The sequence below is a fragment of the Myiozetetes cayanensis genome, unplaced genomic scaffold (assembly GCF_022539395.1).
Source record: "Myiozetetes cayanensis isolate MyiCay16 unplaced genomic scaffold, myiCay2020 scf4, whole genome shotgun sequence".
NCBI lineage: Eukaryota > Metazoa > Chordata > Aves > Passeriformes > Tyrannidae > Myiozetetes > Myiozetetes cayanensis.
This window is the reverse complement of record NW_026087631.1, coordinates 11,998,102-12,017,827: the sequence shown is the minus strand read 5'-3', so window position 1 is coordinate 12,017,827 and position 19,726 is coordinate 11,998,102. Positions and strand designations below refer to the sequence as shown.

The 19,726-nt window shown below is 42.3% G+C and overlaps 1 protein-coding gene across 3 annotated transcripts in view; it reads right to left on the bottom strand.

Moving 5' to 3' along the window:
• LPAR1 (lysophosphatidic acid receptor 1) overlaps positions 1-18,542 on the bottom strand; it is a 72,467-nt gene extending 53,925 nt beyond the window's left edge. The window contains exon 1 of one of the 3 annotated variants that reach the window (XM_050329406.1): positions 18,475-18,542. The gene's annotated coding sequence lies outside the window, so the exon portion shown is untranslated. Of the gene's footprint in view, positions 1-4,014; positions 4,162-17,903; positions 18,192-18,474 lie in introns of those variants that run through there. The other 2 variants (XM_050329404.1, XM_050329405.1) reach the window with 2 other exon arrangements.
• Positions 18,543-19,726: the final 1,184 nt, after the last annotated feature.

Genomic DNA, 19,726 nt, shown 5'->3' with positions numbered 1-19,726 from the left:
AAACTTGTAAAATGAAAATTATAAAGTTTTTTATCTTCTGTGAAGCAAGACATCCTGACTATAAAACATACTGTTCTCTGAAATTCCATGATTAAGCATCATGCCTTGTTGATCAGCTGTCTGACAGCACAGAAAAGAGGAACAATGCAGTTTTGTCATTACTTAGAGTACTTAGGAGAAATGCAATTGTGTATCACAATAGCATCATCTTGAAGGAACTGCTTTTGGAAAATCCATTACAAATCCAGTGACAAAAACTATTACCCTTATTCCTCCCTGGTTTCTTGCACAGTACACTGTGATCTGCAAGTCTGCAGCGATACAGCAATGCCAACAACTTCTGCATCACTGAGTATCTCATCTGGGTCCACAAATTTGCAGTGCCTCTGCTATGTTAGGGTCCTGGGAATGAAAGGCAAATTGAGTTTTCACATGCTCTGGTTGTCTCCTGTGTCAGACCACATCAGATGTCCTGCACTGTTGCCTTCTTCCAGCTTTGCTTTCCTGCACCCCTACCAGATCACCTTTTGGTACCACTTTAGTTGGCTTCACAGACTTCCAAGTTTCTGGATTACGTGACTCTGAAGACAATGATACTGTATGACCTTGAAGCTATTAAATGGGACTTAGCTGAGTAAAGCTTAAGAACTACAGAGCTATAGCTTCTTGCCCACTTACAAGCTCTTCATAAGAATGAATAAATTCACTATGAAAATGGATTTGCGAGGTTTTACTGAGGGGTCATGGTAGTCTGGAAGGGGAGTGCCAAAATCAAGCGACAAGCTCAGTGTTTCCTGTGCTGGCTGTATCATCACCCCCCTGGAAACAGCTCCTGCCAGTAAACCCAGACATTTCTTGAAGTCTAAAACTTCACTGTCTAGAAAAACAGAACGGAATTTGCTAACATATGAAAAGGTTCAGACACAACAATAGGAAATCTCCACCTTGCAAATACTGAAATAAAAAACAAAACAAAACCAAAAATAAAACCCAGAGTAAAACATTCTTGAGGTCTCTGCCCTTTCACACTAGCAGAAGTGAATACTGCAAAAGTTACAATCAGCCCTAAGAAACTGGTCAGATTTTTCAGTCCAAGAATAAAGATCAAGGACAGACTGAAGGTGCAATGAAACTGAGCTACTCATTCACGTCTGCAGAAGAAACTGAGATCCTCACAGGAAACAAGGGGAGTTTTTCATGTCCCTGTTAGGCTAGCACACTATATAGGGGCAAAAGGATTTTTTGTATGCACCAAGACAGGAAAGAACTACTCAGAGTAAAATGTGCTAATATAAAAAATACCTCATTCCCAAAACACAGCACACATAGGTGCCCAAACCACAACTGGAAATCAATCCTTATCCAGAAACATTTTTGCATCAGATTCCTGTACCTGCAGAGAAATTATCTAGTCATTTCTTTGCAGTAATCAATGGCTAATTTACTTTGACATAAAATGTCAATTCTTTGCAGATACTGTTTAAGAGATCAGAACTCTTCTTTCACAGAGGGAGTAGGTTAATCCAGTAGCATCAATTTCTATCCATGCCATTTCTGCTTTCAGAACTTCATTTTGGTGAAGTACTGCACCATTTGAGCACAAACATTTCCAGAGCAATTATTAAAATAAAAAAGGACCATTTTCCAGCCTGGCACAATAGATGAACAACAAAGAAACTAGCAAAACAAAATATCATTATGGCTTAGAAGGGAGGGAGGAGAAAGTGAGGGAGACTTGCAACAAGGATAATGCAATGTTTTAAATGTTTCACTGTCACAAAAAAATGACTTAATAAGAAATAAACTGGCAAATACAATGGACAGTTGAGTTGGTTGGCCCAAAACCCAGATTCAGTTGGTACTAAGCCCTCTCTCCTGCCATCACTGTTTGGCTGTACGGTAGCACAATGAGATTTTGTAGTGGAGCTGCAGAAGCACTGGCAGTACTGCATTTACAGGATGTCCTGTAAGATGGGGAAGGCTTACAAAAGGGCTATCAGGGAGACAGGCTGAGACAGCCTCCTGCCTAGGCACTGAGAGAGCATGAGAACAGCCTCCAGCAAGACCACTGGACAGCAAGTGACATCCTTACCTGCCATTTATCTCCAGTACGCTGCCTGACCCACCTCAAAATCTCTGGGGAGACCAGGATAAAAGAACATTGATACCCCAGCAGAGTAGATTACATGAAGTTCCCCTCTACAGGCTGTTGAAAAACATCCTCTTTTCATCCTCAGTTTGTTTGTTTGGGGGTTTTGCGTGTTTTGTGGGCCTTTTTTCCTTTGTTTTGTTTGTTTGTAACAGTCTGAGCACTCATGACTTCGACAACCCAAAAAGCAGAAGGACAAAAAACTTTTTCAAGTTCAGATCGAACCCAGCCACTGAACATGTCAAAACAGGTACTGCCTACTACTGCTGACCCTTCAGAGCACCAGTGCCCTAAACAACTGCCTTGGAAATGATTCAGTGGCACTAAGATGTACAAGATACTCAAGGGTTTTATTACTGCTATGATTCCACATAAGTGATAGATCTACTTCTACATTTGTATGATGCCTGCATTGATTGCAATTTGTCAGCCAAAGCACACATTGGACATAATATTTAGTGCAACCAACTCTTTAGTCACTAACAGCATCAAAAGCAAGACAGCAGCATGTTTAACTCTGTATCAGCTTGTAGACTGCTTTACTGAAACACCAACAGCTGGCCAGAGCACTCAGCTTTTATTTAAGCCAAATCAAAACAAAATAACAACACCTTGGGAAATTTAAGCTCAAATTGCCCAGGCTCCCAAAAAGCATCTTACAAAAAAATAAAAAATCAGGAATTAGGAAAGTCACTTTAAGACTAAATTAAAATACAGAAGTTCCATAGTGTATTACTAATGCAAAAACCAAACAAACTAAAACCAACCCCCCTCCACTAAAGACTACGAAAGGAACTCATCTTTCCTACTTTCCCATCTGTCTTCCATCAACTCACACCTCAACACGTCAAAGCGTTTTTAAAAGCTGCTCCACAGAAGTCTGCAACTTTCTGAAGCTAAAAGAGACATATAGTTTCCACTTACAGGAGCATAATACAGCTGTTGGTTTGCCTTATGTAAGGAAAAAAAGATTAAATTTTCAGTAATGATTCGAGGCTAGAAACAAATCTATTTATGTATATATTTAACAACTGCCTTTGAATTCAGTAGGACTATTCCACAATACAATGGTCAACAGAGGATCTCAAATCTATGTCATTTGCATTCACAGTGCAGTCTGTGCTTAGAAAAAAAAAAAATTACATCAGTCAAACCTCTTTGAATAGGAGCTTTGTGGCTCATCTGGGAAAGACGATTGTTCTAGCCTCAATAATTAATATTATGAGTAGTATGAGACTGCTGCTAAAGCTTTTCATGACAAAATACAGCCTGCAAAGTGTTCAGCAAAGAAGCATCAGGTAGAGCTTCTTTATCCAAGCTAAATAGTCCCATGAACTCTACAGAGGCAGCGTTGTGTGAAACTGTCCCCCTTCCCCACTGTAAGATTAGGGAGACATTTTATCACCTTAATCATTTACCATGCACTGAACTAATTTACAACAATAAAATAGTATTGCTGTGCAGTTGCAGTACCTCAGAAAAATCATTTTCTGTTACAAAGAACACATGGGTCAGCAGTGATATCTTCTCAGTCATCCCATCAGGGCAAGGTAAGAGCCCCTGTCCATACCCCCAGATAAAAGCAGAAGATAAATCTGAATGTATAAAAGAAAAAAAAAATCCCTCTCTTCAGAGATTTTCAAGGAAAAAAACCCCAACAACAGTAGATAGTATAATATCATGCAGCATTTATCTTGCAGGGAAATCTTTTCCATATGCCACTCTAATTTGCTTGTCACCATGCCTCATACCCCTTCTGAGGATGACAAAAGCGGACTGACCACAGGCATGCTCTGGGTTCCACCACAGGGCAGACAGTTGAAGAGCCTGTAATTAACCTATGCATGTCTGCTGTTCTCCTTTACCTGCTCTGGTGTTCAGCTCCAGAAGGGACCTTCAGATGCTTAACTGTGACCACCACTAATGATCTTCAGTGAGCAGATTCTCCCACAATTACAAGCTGGTCATTCTTTCAGGAATTGTTTTTGTCTTGGAGTTGTGTATCTTGTTGGTTTGGGTTTCTTTAGGGGGAGAGGAAAATGTCACATTTCAGTACTACTAGACAGTAGACATATTTTGAAAGGACACACCCGTAGTATTTAGCATTGTAACATGTGAAATCATGAACACAGTCTAAGTCATGTCAATTATGATATAAACTGGACTTACATCCCCACAAGGGATGCAGCAGCACAACAGGTTTCTTTGCATACAGATGAAATTTATCAAAACAAAGAGAAACCCACCTAATTTTCTATTCATATCTTAACTGGTTTTGCCAGAAGTGTCACCACTGTGCTCTCCACAACTGAATCATGCTCCTTTCCCCTGTTAAACACAGAATACTTTTTCTCTGCTCCACATTGAGGCACTTGAAATCTTATTTTCCATCAGACAAAACTTCAATTTATTTTATGTAGTCATCCTTTTTAAGAATTCTTTCTGTGCTTCCCTGACTTAGGTCAGTTTGCACCATCCAGTGCAATTCTCTCACTTGCTCAACCTCATTTCCTGATTATTTCCATATTGTGTCTATTCCACACCCATCTCTTGGGGAGCATTTTCTTGCTGTTTTTTAAATCCAGAATGATACCTCATCTTTCCTTGAAGCCTTCTACTTCTCCGAAAAGCTTCTTCTGAGTTTTGTTTGAGAAGTCAAAAAAATTCTGCATGGCTTCTTCAGAATCTTCATTTTCCTGCAGTTCAGTCTTTAAAGCCAACATATCATGTTGCCTTCCCGTTACTATCTGGCACCTCCAGACTTATTTCAGTTATTATCTACCATTACCCCCTAATGACTTCCATTAATCTTCACCTATTAAGAATTGCTTGAAGCTGATAATTCCTTTGCCACTCATTAAAGCTGGAGAACCTCTTCCCACTCTAACTGGAGGAAAGAGTGAGCATCTGCCTTAATGCAAGAGATGCTGGCTGGTAGATGCATGTTTCTTTAGATGTATTAGGAGCTTCTACAACAGAAGGATCCGGTCAGTGGAAAATAACCAAACCATACAGACACAAAATTGCTTTAAACCATCTCTGCTAACCACAGCACTATCTTCAAAAAACAACTGCAGCAGCAGCGTCTCCACTGTGATTTTTTAATTGGTGAGTACAGGAACAACAAGATACCCCTGAAAGTGAATTTCTAATTTCCCCGTTTCAAGTAAAAGCAATATGAATCAGGAAGACTCCAGAGTAATAATTCATGCAAGCATGTAATTTCAACATTATGTCACTGCTTTAAATTTTAAGAAAGAATCACCAGAAATTAAAGAGGAAAAACACAGCTAGACACCAAGTGCTGGAAAATAACACTAATCTGTTAGGCTTATGTAAACAAGTTACTACAAAGTGGATGGTCTCTCATACCACAACCACAATGAAGCTGCTGTCATATGACTGTTTTTAAAATACACTTTCATGGTACTAACTTCTATAGTACTAAATACTTCTAAAAGAAGTAATTTCAAAACAGTTTCTGAAACTCTTTTAAAATTGTTTATTTCTACTGACAGACGTGAAATTTGAAGAAGTTAAGTAAAAGGGAGAAAAGTCCAAAGTCACCATGGAGAGCTTATAATTTAAAATGCAAATCATTAACTGTTGCCAGCATCATGCGTGTATATGTGCATAAAAGAAGCAAGTACGGTGCATGATTTTGTCCTCTTCCATTGTTTTAGAGAAAAAGAAAAAGAGAGAGAGAGCAAGAAGCTGCTCATTAAAGTTATTCTGAACACTGGGATTGCAAGAAGCATTTTTCACAACACTAAGCCAAGACAGAGGCATTGTATTGCACTGGTAGTTGACAGAATTTAACTCCTAGTACATTCGCATCACTGTTTTCTCACTAATCAATATCACTAAAGAAGACAACAGTGGGCAAAGCCTCTTGTCTCATTTTCATTAATGATGCAGATGAAGGGATCAAGGGCACCTTCAGTGAATTTGCTGATGACACCAAGCTATGATGCAGTTGACACACCTGAAGGATGGGATGCCACCCAGAGGGACCTGGACAAGCTCAAGAAGTGGGGCCACGGGAATCCCACAAGATTTAACAAGACCAAGTGCAATGTGCTTCACCTAAGTCAGGGCAAGCCCTGGTATCAATACAGGCTGTGGGATGAACAGATCAAGAGCTGCATTGCCAAGAAGGACCTGGGGCTGTTGGTGGATGAGAGGCTGGACATGATCCGGCAATATGCATTTGCAGCTCAGAAAGCCAATTCTATCCTGGGCTGCACAAAAAACTGTGGCCAGCAGGATGGGGTGATTCTGCCCCTGTACTCTGGTGAGACCCCACCTGCAGTGCTGCATCCAGCTATGTGCACCCAGCACAGGAAGGACATTGACCTGGTGGAGCAAGTCCAGAGGAGGGCCACCAAAATGATCAGTGGGATATAACCTCTCCTCATAGGAGAGGGGCTGAGAGAATTGTTAAGCCTGGAAAAGAGAAAGCTTTAGGGTGACTTAATTGAGGCCTTCCAGTACTTGAAGAGAACCTACAAGAAAGATGGAGAGGGACTTTTTACAGGAGCATGTAGTTACAAAAACTGGAATGGCTTCAAACTGAAAGAGCACAGATTTAGATAAGATATTAGGAAGAAATTCTTTACTGTGAAAGTGGTGAGGCATTGGCAGAGGTTGCCCACAGAAGTTGTGGATGCCCCATCCCTGGACACGTTTAGGGCTAGGATGGATGGAGCTCTGAGCAACGTGGTCTAGGGAAAGGTATCTCTGTCCACGGCAGGGGGCTTGGAATTAAATGAGCTTGAACCCACCATTCTATAATTATGATTCTATCAAGGTATGAATCACCATGTAAGGTGTCAGGATGCTTTTCTCCAGCTATCACTCCGCAGTAGGAAAAGCAACAAGAAGTTGTCTGTCAACAACTTACAAACAGATTTTTAATATTTGTTTCCACGAAGAAATAAAGTGATACAATACTTCCATGACTCCACAACAGAAACTCCATTTTTCAACTCTACCTTTTGTTTAGAACTCAGAAAAGTAGTAGTATGCTGGCATTCTTCTGAAACAAGTTTGTATTTAAACATTCAAGCAATATCCTTTCACTAGATATAAAGAAAAACATCTGGATGATAACAAAATGTCAGAATTCTCTAAACAGCATTGAGGGGGGCCAGCCCTAAAGCAAATACTTCCTTCTTCCCCCAGTATCCACAAAGCAGATGTTCATCTTCAGGAAGAATGAACCACCACAAAACACAATAATCTGGAAATGCTGAAGCCAAGGAAGTCCACAATTAAGCTTGCCAAACCCCAAATTACAAATGTACTACCCCAATATCTACATGCACCATGGTGCACAAACAGGAGTTTAATTTAGTTTATCTCAAATAGAAATTTGCCAACCACTCCCCCCACCCCTGCCAAAAATACGCTGAAGACTGCAAAGCAATAGCTTGACATGGTTCAGGCCAGCACCAGTGCAGACACAGTAATTGTTTATCAACCCCTCAAACCAGAAAAAACAGTCATGCTCCTTCAGAAATATTTATGGAACATCTGCATTGTTTCAACTGACTGTTCTCCAGGCAATTTCTGCTGTGCTGTATTTTGCATAGTTAACCTGAATGAAGTTTAAAAGAACTTAGAATTGACAATAAGAAAGAATTATCTTAACAACAGGGTTTAAATTCCCTATTCTCACATCACTGCTTTTCCCAAGGCCACAAACAAACTTATCTGATGGACAGCAGTGACCCAGAAATAAGTTCTTACGTTTGATCTTGTCACGATGGAGGGGGAGTAAACCCAGTAGCTCAAGATAACAAAACTCTTAATGCTGACAAATGAAAGGGAATTACTTCTTGCCCATCGTGCAAATCTCTGATGCGCTCAGAACAATACAGCCAGAATTTGTGAGTCCATGCTATAAAATCAGGGTTGGTTACTAGTTTCTTGGCAAAGGTTCAGAGACAGGGCTTCCTGCTCCTCACAGTCTGCACCATATTCCCTACTGCCTACAGCATCTCAACTCAACCAGGTGGACATTTTGTGGAACAGCTAGTATGGATGATCAGGAAGTAGCACACTCCCCAAAATATTCTGGGAATAGCCGTAGCTGTCAGGGATGCTTAGCAGAGAACTGCAGCAGAGCACTGGGTTTTGGCCTCAGATAGCTCATGCTGATATTCCATGAATTCAAGATTTATAAATGCAAAGCAGTACTGAAATATGCCCTGAAAGGAGACCAATGAAGAAAACATCAAGACTTCATTACCTTCCCTTTGACCCTTCCCCTTTCAATTATCAAGTGAAGTTTAAAGCAACTTAGGCTGCTGCCTATCTCAATAAGCAGGTAAACACAGAGGATTAGCACACAGCTTGACTAATTCACTTTAAGAATTGACTTGGATTAACTCTGAGTTGTGTTTAGCAGACAAGCTCTTAGTGCGTACAAGAAGTCACATGAATTAAGTAGGCTGTTGTAAATTCACACCATACTTTAGTGATTATTCAACTTCTCTGGCTGGCTTCTCAACATATGCAATGCCAAACAGAAAAAGCAAATATTTCAATCAGAATATTTGGAAGATGCCACAAGTTCAAGGGGAAAACAAAAAGCCAGGAGGCAGAATGCAGATGATGTAAAAACAGAACAAAACCAAAAGAAACTATCTTCTAACACATATGATGACAGAAAGATTAGTGTCCAAGCACTATCTAGTCTGTCTCACCACTTTTCAGATATACGCCCCTTGCACCTCTTTAGAAGAGTTAAGAAAGGAGAAAAAGCAATCCTATTGGACAAAAGTGCAACTGGGATTATTCTTAAAGAAAAAAAGAAAACAAAAACTAAATAGTAGTTTGCCTCCAGCTCTCCCCTTGGAACTTTGTGCACATTAGCATGGGTACAAACATTAAACACACACACACACTTCAAAGCCTCCTTAAGACAGTTTGTAACAAAAGCATAAGCCATAAAGCATTACTTGGGAACCACTAAGATCTTTCTTTGTGACCACACAAATAAACTAAGAAGTTCAAGGGATCCAGGCCACAAAAAGGAGAACATACTGAAATCCACACACAAAACAGATTTTTTAGGCATCCCATAATTGCACACGCCAGCTGTGTCCATGACACCAACGCTTGAAGTCCATGCACAGCTACTCTCACCCCTGACAAGGCCCACTTAGACATGCTGGGTCTGATTTTCGCTCTCCCAGCAGTGAGCAGCCTCTCTTAGGTGTGCCAACCTTATACTCCCACTCTACTCCGCCTCTGGGAGACCCCCAGCCAGAGTACTATGCCCAGCTCTGGAACACCCAACGTAAGAAAGATGTAGGCTTTCCTGTGAAGACTGGTGGAGACAGCTGGGGCTGTTCAGCCTGAAGAAGAGAAGGCTCTGGGGAGACCTTATAGCACCTTCCTGTACCTAAAGAGAGCATGTAAAAAAGATGGAAAGGGACTTTTTAGAAGGGTTATGTAGTGCTAGGACAAGGGTTAATTGACCTTGAAAAAGGGTAGATTTAGATTACGTTTTAAGAATAAATTCTATACTGTGAGGGTAGTGAGGACAGGAACAGGTTGCCCCATACCTGCGATGGTTCAAGGTTATGTGGCATGGTGCTTTGGTGTTTCTGTCTGTGGCAGGGGACTGGGAACTAGATGATCCCTAAGGTCTCTTCCAACCCATACCATTCTCTGATTCTATACAAAAATGCATGATGGCAGGCTAGCAGAACTGACAATGTTTTGGGGAAACCTAGTGCCTACTACTTGGTCAGCTGCTGCCTTCAGTCCTGCAGCAGCCTTCAAGGATATTCCGCTTACCAACAGAAAACAGTGCCAGCCAGGAGGAAGAGTAAAGCATTAAAACTTTTCAAATCCTCCAAGTGTCCCAGTATGGCTTTACTGGCATCCCCCTCTAGTGGAGATATAGCTTATACCAGCAGGAGACCCCACTTGGAGGGTCTTGAGGGGAAAAAGTTAATCAAACCACAAGAGGAACAGTCAGGGGGACATATAGGGCACAGAATGACTTCTGCACAATTGCAGGAGGCAGATGTACAGCACATTTGAATTTGCTACCAACCAAGAAATGTCATCTCATCTTGGTAGCTCCGAGGAAAGTCAACATTTTCTCTCCTTCCTTTTCCACATGCCTGGCAATGATGAAACACAAAGGAGCAGGATGCAGCTTCATTGCCAAAGACTTTCCTGCAGTTCCGTGCTACTCTTCTGAAGAAAAAAGCGACTGTTTTCCCATAAAAATTATACCAAGTGTCCCTTCGCAGAGCCTTCATAGCATATTAAGAACAATTTAGAAAAAAGAACTGAAAAAGCTTTTAACAAGTCTCTCAAATGGAACCTTGTCATTAAAATCAGGGCAACTGGCTTCTATTTGTATGAAATTTTATGGAGGAGATGCTGAGGATGGAAATATGCAGGATCACAACAGAAGTGTTTGTTCAGGCATATTAGTTTTAAGTCATTTATGTGTTCTACAATCATGTAATTCCCACCTGTCATCAGGCTGTCATCAGCTTGCACATCTCCCCCTGAATTTTTTCCTTTAGGCTGAACCTCTTAGGATGCTTTTGCATGTGAAACTTAAGCAACCCATGGCAGGGAACAGAAAACATACTGTACTTCTTGGAGAACCAGGCACTAAACTATGCTACTTCTATCAAGTATTTGAAAAATTGCAATAATTCTAGAGACCGAAGGTCAATGCTTTGCTCCTTGACAGAATCTAATGATTACATGGATAGTTAACATATGCTCAAATATGACTCCTACATCCTGGGTGTTACTGTCTTACTACCTTGGCTAGTTTGTCCTGACAAGACAGGAATGTCTGGGGACATTCTCAGCATCAACTGAGGGAAAATTCAAGTTATTCTCCTGTACCAAAAATTTTCCAGTTAGACACTTCAGCAGAGCTGTGTACTCATTTACAAACACTTTTCCCAAGTGCAATAGTCAGTGACATGCAACACAGTATTAACACAGAATTTACTGTGCTTCATGCTCCTTTGGGATTGACAAGCTTATGATTATTAATCTGAATCTATTCTGGTCTATCTCACATTTCCCTACCAATTTCACAAATGCTTTTGTACTTCAATAATTCGTTTGATATGTTCAAAACTAGAAAGCAATTATAGAAATGTGCTACGAAGTTTAATCCTGTGAGTACAACCTGAGGCAAAGTAGACAAATTTCCCCTTTACATCATACATTACAGCTTCACTACCACATGAAAGCAATACCTTTCCACTGCAACTCATCTCATGACTATGAATACCTTGTAAAACTACTGATCCAGTCTCTAGAGGGAATCACTGAAAACACACCTGTCACAATAGGCATGGAAACAGCAACTCAATTATGCACAAAAAGTTCACAATTTACTTTTATTAGCAGGAAAGTCAATGAAAGAGCTCAGAAGCGTCCAAATAGAACTGGGAACCCACCAGCCTTTGCTACTACTTCATGTTTGGTTACAAGTAACTGTGAAAATCGTTAGTAACATAAAGACAAAACCTTGAAACCTCTAGGACCCAAGAAGTGAGGTCACTGCTGTAGCAAGATATTGGAAAAAACACAGTAACCACAAGAAAACAGATTCCACCAAGAACGTCAGTGAGCACCTGATGAAGGCTCACGAACCAGAAAAAGACTGTCTCGACCACAACAGTGGCCACCACATTTCCTCCCAGTACAAAGCAACCTCTTCAAGGGGCAAGGTGACCTTCTACTGACAGAGCCACTGGCTTGAGGTACTAACCTACAGCCCTCCACCAAGGTCTCCTGCCACCAGCTAGCCAGTCAAGGGCCAGCAGCCGCAGCTGCTGCCACTGCTTGACCATTTGCTGCTCCATGCCCCAAAGCAGCTGGAGACTGGAGGTGCTCACCGCACACTGGGCTTCTGCACTGTGGCTGAAGGGACAGGGACTCTTGCACAAGTGGCATCCCCAGAGCCAGGATCAGTCCTTTCACCTCACTTAGTACCAGCAAAGCTGATTTGGAAATGGGCAGCAAACAAACATGGGCTTTCTTCTGCACCAGCATCCCGGTTGTGAACACACACAGCCTGGCTAGGTTAGGGAATGTGGAGGCACACTGCCCTTGACACACTGCAGCTACATAATGCCATCCCACTTCCCTCACTCTGTTACCAGTGGTAGCTCAAAGCTTCAGGACACTGTCCTGCAGGTCTGACAACCACAACAGGTCAAAAGCAGACTGTACTATCAGTGACTAAACATTTAGTGAAATCCAGTGGCTACAGACCCTTTATCAAAACCTCTTTGCACCAGACAAAACAACACTTGCCACACTTGCAAGCTCTGTAGCTATTTCCTCCTGATAGTTTATCAGTCTTTCTTCTTTTCCTGCAATCACAATCCAAAGTATAACCACCTAACAAATAGGTGCGACCTGTACATCATCTGTCTTGACTGCTCAGATACCAGTATGTCTTTGTGGGAGTTCATGTTAAGCCCATTTCTCTTAAATAATCACTTGCCTACTGAAAGAAGATTCAAATTTCTCTATGCAATATGCATTCAATACTCATCCAACTATGGTTGTGGGTTTTTTTGTTTGTTTTGGGGTTTTTTTGGTTTGTTTTTTTTTTTTAATAATTTAAGCTGCAGCTAACTTCTTCCCAATAAAGGGATACTGTTTTAGTTATAAATATATCTTTCCATCCAGGGTGAAAAGAATCATCACCAAGTGGCAAAAGAATGTCTAAGAAAAATTACTGCTCCCATAAGTAATGTAGTGGCACCATTTCATATTTGACGTACACATCCTTAAAAAAGGGAGGGAAGGAGGGAAAAGGGGCTTACAATGAAAAACAGCACGCATTTCCTTTGCCAGATTTTTACCACTCAGAATCTTCAGCATTTAGTGCAGAAAGATCTTGCCTTTGATGTCAATCCAATGTTTCTCTGCTTGCTCCTGCAAGCACTGCAGTATGCAATACATTTTCTCGCTGAAGACAAGAAACGATATACTGCATAGAGTGCCTCTGAAATTCACCCTATTCAGAAGGTCACTGTGGCATGTAAATTCCTACAAAAAAGGCTAAGTGGTCTGTAATACAACAGCATGAGGCTTACGCACAACTGAAATTCATCATATACGACTATTAAACTCACTGGCATTTTCTCCAGTAGCTTCAACAATCCTCTTCAGAAGGTGTTCATAGTCACAATCAGAAGCAAAAGCAGAAAGATAATATTAGACTTGCATACTTGGCACATTTGTAATTTTAAAGATAAAGGGAAAGCACGTCTAAATTTTATCTAGAGTATGCCACATAGAAGCCAAAAAAAAACCCTCAAAAAAAACAAAGCAGTTCCAACCTCTCAAATTACAACAATCTAAAATAAAGATAATGCAGTTGGTACAAAAGTTTATATACAGTTGTCAACAATGGAGTACCGGTGTTCCCAAAATACATTTCCTTCTAAAAGGGATCCAGCCTTCCCACTTTTGCAGCTGAAGGCATTTCTCATGCCAGTGATCCATGCTATTTACCATCATCTTGGCAGAGACCACACTGCAATATGTGAGTGGGAAAGAGCAAGGCACAACACTTTCCTCCCATTTCCCCAGCAGGAACAACAGCCAGGTCATAATCCACCCCAAAGTGCACCAGTACCCATCTTCAAGCCATTTGGAAAGCAGAGCACTCTCCACACATCCCAGCTCAGGACCCTGTCCAGGCTATTTATCTTCAGAGTAGCTTGAGGAAGAGGGATGTGGTTCCCCCTCTCCAGCTGTGCTTCTGGCAAGGGTAGGCATGCCTTACCCACACTCCCTGAACCACAGCAGCCACATAAGTCTGTGGCTGTTTTCGTCTGTCAGAAACAGAGGGGGAAGATTTGCTTTCTTTTTAAGAAGAAATGCTTCTTTGCCCTCGGGTAAATGCACCAGTGCTCCCCTCCCTATGTGCACTAACATAACTGCCTACAAGATCTGGGTCAAGAAGGAGACAGATCAAGTAGGAAGTAGATACAGAACTGAGAAAAACACGTTTAACAAATTCCCTCAGGCTGTCCCTGTCACGAAATTCTGGATACTTTGCACTGATCCAAGCAAAGTTACTGCTTCTCTGTATAGAAATATAATGCCTTTACCACCTCAAAAGGTTTCCATCAAAAGCTTCTTAGAGAAACACAATGATCATGGAGTTGCCATGTGGGATCGGGACACACATATACTATCCGAACCAGCACACAAGCTCTTTTCCTTACTGGTGCTCAATGTTGTACAAATAGAAACTATATTTTCAAGAGCAAGACATACTAGCCATTAAAAAATGAAATCTGATCCTAAAGTGCAACCTTCAGCCAAACAATGACCAAGATTTTGCAAGCCAAGTGGACTGTTAATCAGCCTGAGAGTATGGGAACAGTGTCAGGCAGCCAAGAAACAATGAATGAGAGAAGGAAAAGTTTGGATGCACAAACACAGGTACTTATCAGAAATCTCATTTATCTTCAATAAAAATCAAAACAAGGCACTAGATGTTCAGATGTTCACTGTCATTTGTTTCAGCACATCAATGAAGGTGCAAGAACATACAGGCAATGCTTCTACTTGTTTTAAAGGAACTAAGCTTGAAATACAAATGAAGAAAAACCAAACTTAAATTCCCTGAAATGTAAGCAGAACAGCAGCTCTTATTCCTTTGATAGAGCTTTCCTCTGCTCTGGAAATAATTTTGTACTTCTGTAAAAACAATACATCGGCCTTGCACCTGATTCAAAGTTGTTCAGTGACAATACAGATTTTACTATTGACATCTATAGGTCATGGATGAAACCTTAAGTTTCTTTGTTAGTTAAGAAGAAAAGCCCCTGAGAGGAAAACATAAAACATGTAAGTTCAGCCCTAATGCTGCACTACTGAGGACTGCCCCATTTCTACAGTAACACCTTGCAACACATGGAAAAACAAAAGCAAAAAACACACACTGGATGCTACATAACCACTGCCAGTTTAAGCCACTGCTGGCTCAAGTCTCTCATGATCAAGTATTTCTTGTAGACCAGTGTTCTTCTTTCAAATTATAAAAAATCCTAAGGCCACAAATGAGGACCTTTCCTAAGGGGGGGACACAGGATGATGGAAAAGAAAAAAAATAAAAGAAAGAAAAAAGAGTGTTTTCATAATGCCTTCATTTTTGCTTATTTTTTTTTACAACCACACTGTTTACATTCTTGAAAGTTTGTTTCCTTTTTTCCCCACTACTAAACTGATAAAAAAATTAATAAAACCCATTGTGAAAGATGAAGCAGCAAAATACAGAACATATAAAGAACTACTCCACAAACTGAAGATGCTGAAGGGATCAACTATTGACTGCTCTATCCTCTTTTCAGTAAAACAAATATATACATCTTTCCCCTAGCATTACTTTTAGCAGCTGCTGTTCAAATACACTATTTAGACGATTTAAACCGAATTTAAACTGAATTTAAGTGTCCCTTTAATTGTATGCACTTTTCTTTCTGAAAGGGAGGAAATCCCACTAAATGTAGCAAATTTCAATTTTGGGAGAAAAGTGATAGTGGAGAGGGCAACTGCCTCACAGTGCAACCTCTCCCCACAGTCAAATTCTTCCACATGTCCTTGGACATCACCAAGACCATGAGTGACGGCTGTGAGAGAGTTCCCCATCCAGCCTGATGGCAAAAGAGCTGCACTCAGTTTTCACCTACATCCATATGATAAAAAAGCCAGATACACACCAAATGGCACAGCAAGAGTGCTCAGCAAGTGCTGGCAGGTCACCACATAGAGGTGCTCAAAGCCAGCTCTTCTGACATCTGGAGGAATGCAGCTCACCTCCGAGAGCCAGTGCTCAAACTGCTGGGTACTCAAAGAGAATATGGTGGTACTCTCGCAAAGGAATAAGCTGCTCAGAAGAAACACTTAACTTTTGATTTAAACCTCTGAATATCAGAAAAACCAAGCTCCTTATGGAGAGGCTACTGAGAAAGCACAAACTATTCATTAAGGTGTTATTAAGGGTTCGTCACAGTGATGTAAAAGTGAATCCCATTTAAATACTTCCTAAGTTTCTGCTCCAGAGCAAAGCACTTTCTTCAACTCTCAAACCTTTCTTGGATTCCCCACATAGTTTCACTGTGTGACACTACAAGACCAAGTTATAGACAGATTATTTTCTCCATTTTTAAGCAGAGAAGGAATTATGTTGCAGTTTTGGGGGGGTGTAGCAGAGTTACCGCAACAGAATTATATTTTAGTTTCAATCTTACAGAATTACTGACAAAAACCATAAGTGTTTTTGTACACAGTGATAGGATTGTCTGTTACTCACATGTGGAGTTCATATATTAAAGGGGCGTACACAGTGTAGCATTACTTTAATTTTGCATTTTCCATGTGTTTTGTCTCAAAAGCTTTTTAACCTTTCTACCCTCAATATTTGTTTTGAAGACTGAAGGAAGAGAAAGCAGACTCCAGCCAGTGTTTTCCTCTCTCCAACCAGCACTGTTCCTACTAAGTTCTCAGAACAAGCAGATCCAGCAGCCAAAGGTCTAACTAGTGCAATCTGTATTAAGGAGTGATAAGGACAACACCACACTGATCACAAAACAGTGCTTCTCAATATCTCTAAATTACTCCCTGGTTATTTGCACACAAAAGGGAAGACAACCACAGTTCATGTACAACTGCATAGGATGAGACAGTGTCAGTCTATTTTGGTGCAAGACAGCATTTGATTTTGTGTGTTAATATTTAATAAAAAAAAACAGTAAAACACAGGCCTATCAAGTTACTTTGTAAGTTGGAGCACATATCAGTTAAGGAGAAACATGCAGCACGCCTATAGCCAGTAACAGTGAGCTGCGGGGCAGAGCTTCACTTATGTCTGTGCTCACAGAGTATCACTTCAGCTCACTGCTGAAATTACCAGAAATATTTTTTTAAGTGCTATAGTATACCCCATCCTTGCACAAGAGTAACAGGCTGCATGGCACACAGCCCTGGCTGTCAAACTGAAACATAACTCTCAGACCTGAGATTGATTCCTTTTAGACCAAATGGTACACACACCAAACCTGACTTAGCACGAAAAAGACTTTCTTTGAAAATATGAGTTGCAGTAGTTTTTAGTAGTAAAAGGATGCAGCTACCTCGATTTCCCCATAGTTTGGGAACACAAGTTGCCTACAGAGGCTCCCCCAGGTTATCCTATCTTGAAACTTGAATTAAAAAAAAAAACAACAACCAACAAACCAACAGAAACCTCCCCACTCCAAAAAAAACCCAAATCCACAAACCCCCACCAGCCAAAAAAACAACCAAAAAACCAACCCAAACCTACAGCAAATAAGGATGGGGAGAAAACAAAAGAAGAAAGGAGAGATTTGAGCAGCTTTTAACTTATTCATAGACAACTGAAATCATGAAGGTGTGAGCTTGTTCCACAGAGGAATCCACAAGAAAATAAAATTTAGACATTCTAACATTTTTCTGATAACAAAAACTTTTCATATATTTCTGTAGGAAGTAGTTTCTTGAGATGGTTCCCGCTGTGGAGCTATTTAAAAAGAACACAGAGAAAGAAGCTAGAGGAAGAAACTTGGTCCCTCTGGTTCCACCTCCGTCTTCTCACTTCAGTTCGCTAACGGCTTTTGTCCTCTAGCTTCCCTCCTGCTCCCCACCCTCCCGGTCTTTAATGCTCCATAACCTTCTGCTTGTCATTCATCTTCTCCCTGTCCTTTACCTTTGTAAACACCATGGACACACCAACACTGCTCCCATCGGACTTTAGCTGGCTCGTCGTCCGAAGGACTGAGGAAGTCAGGAGAGAGAGGTGGCAACCATTTTTTAACAAGGACTTTTTCCACTGCCTTAATCGGTATAAATCAATCCAAAGAGACTTCACAGAGGAAGGGGGAGGGGAAGGGGAATAAATCAGGACAGACTCTACTGTTAGTGTCCCTTAATCAAACAAGTGCTCATCACTTAGTCCAGGCAAACCCTAGAAGCGTTAGTCCAGCAGGAACAGCAGCCTGACCCGACGCCAGCAGCCCACTCGAGCCCATCCCGAAGGACCTCTTCGCCGGAGGAGCCGCCGCCAAGGCGCGCCGTCCCGCGCACCGCTGCGCGCCACAGGAGTCGGACGGGGCTCAAGAACACGAAAGGGGAAAAAAAAATCTCAAAGCGGGGGCGGGGTGGGGGGGAAAGATCCGTGGGCGCGGAGCCCTCGGGGAATGGGGAGCGGGCACCTCTTCGCGGGCGGGGACGGTGGACCCCCCGCCCCGCTCCGCCCCTCCGCGCCGCGCTGCGCTTACCTGCGGGAGGGAGTGCGCGGTGCGGGGAGCGCGGCGCCGCCGCCGCCGGCGCGCACGGACGGGCGGACGGAGGGAGGGAGGGAAGGAGGGAGGGGTGAGGGGTGGGACGGGGAGGGACAGAGCGGGACGGGACGGGACGGGCTCCCTCCGCCCCCGCTCCGCCCGCGCTCCCTCGCCGGGCGGGGGCCCAGGTGTGCCCGCTCCGCCCCACCGAGCCCCGCTCCCGCTCCGCAGGCCGCCCCCGGCGCCGCGGGCGGGGGGATCAGCGCCGGGAGGAGCGGAGGAGTCCCCGCTCTCCGCCCACTCTCCGCGGCAGGCGCTGGGCAGTCGCGGAGGCTGCCTCGGGAAGGGGCCCTGGGGCTGCGGGGAGAGGCTGCGTGGCAGTGGTATGCAGGTGTTTCTGGAGCAGCCGCATTTCTCGTCCTACGAAAGTTTCGGATCCCTTACCGATATCGGCAAGGAACGTTTAGGAGTAGTCAATGTGCAGGTCCACCAAACCCTTAACGATGGAATCGGAGAGGGTTGTGCAACAGACAGTGTTCCAGATTTAGAAGAGTTTTTTAATGGTGCGGGGGGGTTTTTAACACTTTTTTATATTTTAATATACAAAACCAGGTTCAAGTTACTTCTTCCCCACCCTCCATCAGTTTCTACTGTGAAACATTCTGATTTCTTTGGAGTGCAGGAGCATCTAGAGGCCACTTTTGCACGTACATGCATCAAGTGAAAAGACAGCATGTTGCACAGCACTTAGCGCTCAGTGGCTGAAATGGCTAAGCGTTTCTAACCCCTGTAGAGAGGTTTCTAGGCAGAGTACCTGCGGCTACACGAGCCATCAATGCCTCCAGCAGCACAAAAGCCGATAATGAAACACCAAGCCCAATTAAAGTACTCGTGTTTCCCAAGAACCAGAAAGCAGCAGAGACAGTTCTCCTTAAGTCAGATCTTTGTCTGTGTACCATCAACACAGCGATGACACTGCTTTCTGTAGCTCCTGACAATATCTGCTTCATCACAGGTATTGTTATTATAAAGGTTTTTGGCATCGATATGAGCAAATCTTTTGCTGCCATGCTGTGGAAGAGCTCTTTGCCTTTAGGAAGCTTTTCTTTTGATTGACCCCACACTACACCAGACCTTGTTTTTGTGCTCAGCACTGTAATTTAGCACTGAGACCACACTTCAACGTGCTGAAAAGCCTTGTTGAGTATTCATCAGGCCATTAACTTCAGAAAATGCTTGATTTTATCTT